Below are 5000 nucleotides of genomic sequence, written 5' to 3'. Positions count from 1 at the left end.
AGAGCTCAGCATAGGAAGGCAGTGAATCCCTATCCACTGTGTCCAGGGCTCAGCATAGGAAGGCAGTGAATTCCTATCCACTGTGTCCAGGGCTCAGCATAGGAAGGCAGTGAATTCCTATCCACTATGTCCAGGGCTCAGCATAGGAAGGCAGTGAATTCCTACCCACTGTGTCCAGGGCTCAGCATAGGAAGACGGGGCCCTAACCTCTCCTTCAGCTGTTTCAACCTACCCCCTAACCGAAATCATGATACCCCTTTCACAGCTGGGGAGAGTGAGAGAGGAAAAAAAAATAAAAAATCGAAGAAAAATGCCTTTCCAAGGGGCACAACCCAACAGCACGCCTAAATGGAGGCCTCAGTCGGATCAGGTTTCCACCGCCTAGCTGATTCGGCCAAGTTTGTCTCCTGAAAGATATCGATCGTGTAAAAAAGGTGGTGCTTGTCACCATCTGTCACACTGCGCACTTCATGTCTGGCCTATTGTATTGCGATAAAGGGAGACGTCGCTGGCACATAAAAACAGGAAAGTTCCCCCCTCCCCCCCCCCCCGCCCCCATCCCCCGCCCCTCGTGTTTAGTTGCGACATTAATGACCGGGTTTATGTGGAAGCTCGTAAAATGAATGAATAAATAAATGAATAAATGAAAAGACAGATAAACAAACAAACAAACAAACAAATAGATAAATAAATAAATAAATAAAAACCTCTGCCAACAAGTTCAAAACTTGAAATGTCATTGTGGAAGTCGTCTGACCGGTGCGAAAGTCAAACATCTGTAATACCCGTGTCTGTCTCTGTCTGTCTCTATCTCTCTATATCTATGTATGTATGTATGTACGTACGTATGTATGTTTGTTTGTTTGTCTGTCTGTCTATCTGTCTGTCTGTATGCATGCATGCATGTATATATTCATTGTGCATTCATTGTATGTCTGTCTGTATGTATGTATGTACGTATATATGAATGTCTGTCTGCATGGATGCATGTGTATATTCATTGTATGTATGTATGTATGCATGAATGCATGTGTATATTCTTTGTATATTCATTGTATGTATGTGTGTATGAATGTATGTATGTATGTATACACGCCAACCCCCCTCACCCCTCTCAACATCCCAGTCTGCGTCCTTCACCTCACATCCTCTCTTAACTCTCCACACACATCACCCAGCTTCCACAGCCAACCCTCCCCCCTTCCCTCCTTCCCGCCCCCCGCACCCTCACCCCCAGACCCCCACCGCCACCACCACCCTGGCCCAACACCGCATCCACCACCACCACCACCACCATCCCCACACTATACCACCCTCACACCACCACCAGCTCTCTCTCTCTCTCTGTCTCTGTCTCTCTCCCTTCCCTCTCTCTCATGGACCCCCAAACGTGCTTCCTGGAGTCTGCTCTCGAGCAGTCCTTCAGCAACACGTCAGTCTGTACACGACATCCTACCAACTTACGTCTGTATTCTCCGCTGTGTTCACGGCCGTCATTTTCGAGAAAAGCGGTACTTTGAGACAACTCCGCAGCGACGCAAATAACAACAGAGGAAACAGAGTCTTCGACAGCAGCAGCAGCCAAGCAGCCTTTTGGATTCAGGTCGGTGCTTCAGGCGACATCGCAGCGAGAAACCTTTGACACCGGAAATGGCCAAGGTCCGCCTTCAGGAATGAATGGGCGACATGACATAAACCTTATACTCTCAAACCACCACCACCACCACCACCACCACCGGCATTACCACCACCACCACCACCACCACCACCGGCATTACCACCACCACCACCACCACCCAACCTTCAGTCTTCATTGTTCTTTGCTGGTGCAGTGTTTGTGAGACTGAGTGGTGGTGGAGTTGGAGGTGTGTGGGGTGGGGGGAATCTTGTGTTCACAGCTGTCGTTATGATCTTGCTTGAGCACTCTTTGTTTGCCCTTAAGTCTGTTTCTGTTTTCTGTCTGTCTGTCTGTCTGTCTGCCTCTGTCTTTCTGTCTCTTTCTCTGTCTCTGTCTGTCTCTCTCCCAATTGATCCGTTTGTCTGTCTGTCTGTCTGTCTGCCTCTGTCTTTCTGTCTCTTTCTCTGTCTCTGTCTGTCTCTCTCCCAATTGATCCGTTTGTCTGTCTATCTGTCTGTCTGCCTCTGTCTTTCTGTCTCTTTCTCTGTCTCTGTCTGTCTCTCTCCCAGTTGATCCGTTTGTCTGTCTGTCTGTCTGTCTGCCTCTGTCTTTCTGTCTCTTTCTCTGTCTCTGTCTGTCTCTCTCCCAATTGATCCGTTTGTCTGTCTGTCTGTCTTCACTCTGTAGGTCTGTCTCTTTCTCTCTGTCTTACTATCTTTGCGTTTGTCTGTCTGTCTCTATGTCTGTCTGTCTGTCTGTCTGTCTCTTTCCCTCTCTCTCTGTCTCTGTCTCACTCTTATTCTCTCTCCCTCCCTGTCTGTCTGTCTCTGTATTTGTACATCCCTGTCTCTGTCTCTAACTCTCTGTCTCTGTCTGTCTGTCTGTCTCTCTGTTTCTGTCTCTGTCTCTCTCTCTCGCTACGTTCATGTCATTCACTGGATCTTAATTCCTTGTCTCCTCCGAAAGACTAGCTAACTACACTGACACGTTGCTGTACAGTTGTTGAGGAAGACTAGCTAACTACACTGACACGTTGCTGTACAGTTGTTGAGGAAGACTAGCTAACTACACTGACACGTTGCTGTACAGTTGTTGAGGAAGACTAGCTAACTACACTGACACGTTGCTGTACAGTTGTTGAGGAAGACTAGCTAACTACACTGACACGTTGCTGTACAGTTCTTGAGGAAGACTAGCTAACTACACTGACACGTCGCTGGACAGTTCTTGAGGAAGACTAGCTAACTACACTGACACGTCGCTGGACAGTTCTTGATGTGCAGACATGATAACTACACTGACACGTTGCTGTACAGTTGTTGAGGAAGACTAGCTAACTACACTGACACGTCGCTGGACAGTTCTTGATGTGCAGACATGATAACTACACTGACACGTTGCTGTATAGTTCTTGAGGAAGACTAGCTAACTACACTGACACGTTGCTGTACAGTTGTTGAGGAAGACTAGCTAACTACACTGACACGTTGCTGTACAGTTGTTGAGGAAGACTAGCTAACTACACTGACACGTCGCTGGACAGTTGTTGATGTGCAGACATGATAACTACACTGACACGTCGCTGGACAGTTGTTGATGTGCAGACATGATAACTACACTGACACGTTGCTGTACAGTTGTTGAGGAAGACTAGCTAACTACACTGACACGTTGCTGTACAGTTGTTGAGGAAGACTAGCTAACTACACTGACACGTCGCTGGACAGTTGTTGATGTGCAGACATGATAACTACACTGACACGTTGCTGTACAGTTGTTGAGGAAGACTAGCTAACTACACTGACACGTCGCTGGACAGTTGTTGATGTGCAGACATGATAACTACACTGACACGTTGCTGTACAGTTGTTGAGGAAGACTAGCTAACTACACTGACACGTTGCTGTACAGTTGTTGAGGAAGACTAGCTAACTACACTGACACGTTGCTGTACAGTTGTTGATGTGCAGACATGATAACTACACTGACACGTCGCTGGACAGTTGTTGATGTGCAGACATGATAACTACACTGACACGTTGCTGTACAGGTCTTGATGTGCAGACATGATAACTACACTGACACGTCGCTGGACAGTTGTTGATGTGCAGACATGATAACTACACTGACACGTCGCTGGACAGTTCTTGATGTGCAGACATGATAACTACACTGACACGTCGCTGGACAGTTGTTGATGTGCAGACATGATAACTACTCTGACACGTCGCTGGACAGTTGTTGATGTGCAGACATGATAACTACACTGACACGTTCGCTGTACAGTTGTTGATGTGCAGACATGATAACTACACTGACACGTTGCTGTACAGGTCTTGATGTGCAGACATGATAACTACACTGACACGTTGCTGTACAGGTCTTGATGTGCAGACATGATAACTACACTGACATATTGCTGTACAGGTCTTGATGTGCAGACATGATAACTACACTGACATATTGCTGTACAGGTCTTGATGTGCAGACATGATAACTACACTGACACGTTGCTGTACAGGTCTTGATGTGCAGACATGATAACTACACTGACATATTGTTGTACAGTTGTTGATGTGCAGATATGATAACTACACTGACATATTGCTGTACAGTTGTTGATGTGCAGACATGATAACTACACTGACATATTGCTGTACAGTTGTTGATGTGCAGACATGATAACTACACTGACATATTGCTGTACAGTTCTTGATGTGCAGACATGATAACTACACTGACACGTTGCTGTACAGGTCTTGATGTGCAGACATGATAACTACACTGACACGTTGCTGTACAGTTCTTGATGTGCAGACATGATAACTACACTGACACGTCGCTGGACAGTTGTTGATGTGCAGACATGATAACTACACTGACACGTCGCTGGACAGTTGTTGATGTGCAGACATGATAACTACACTGACACGTTGCTGTACAGTTGTTGATGTGCAGACATGATAACTACACTGACACGTTGCTGTACAGGTCTTGATGTGCAGACATGATAACTACACTGACATATTGCTGTACAGGTCTTGATGTGCAGACATGATAACTACACTGACAAGTTGCTGTACAGTTCTTGATGTGCAGACATGATAACTACACTGACACGTTGCTGTACAGGTCTTGATGTGCAGACATGATAACTACACTGACACGTTGCTGTACAGTTGTTGATGTGCAGACATGATAACTACACTGACATATTGCTGTACAGGTCTTGATGTGCAGACATGATAACTACACTGACATATTGCTGTACAGGTCTTGATGTGCAGACATGATAACTACACTGACACTTTGCTGTACAGGTCTTGATGTGCAGACATGATAACTACACTGACATATTGCTGTACAGTTGTTGATGTGCAGA

Source organism: Babylonia areolata, chromosome 10 (genome assembly GCF_041734735.1).
Source record: "Babylonia areolata isolate BAREFJ2019XMU chromosome 10, ASM4173473v1, whole genome shotgun sequence".
NCBI classification, from domain to species: domain Eukaryota; kingdom Metazoa; phylum Mollusca; class Gastropoda; order Neogastropoda; family Buccinidae; genus Babylonia; species Babylonia areolata.
Note: the sequence above shows the minus strand (reverse complement) of the source record.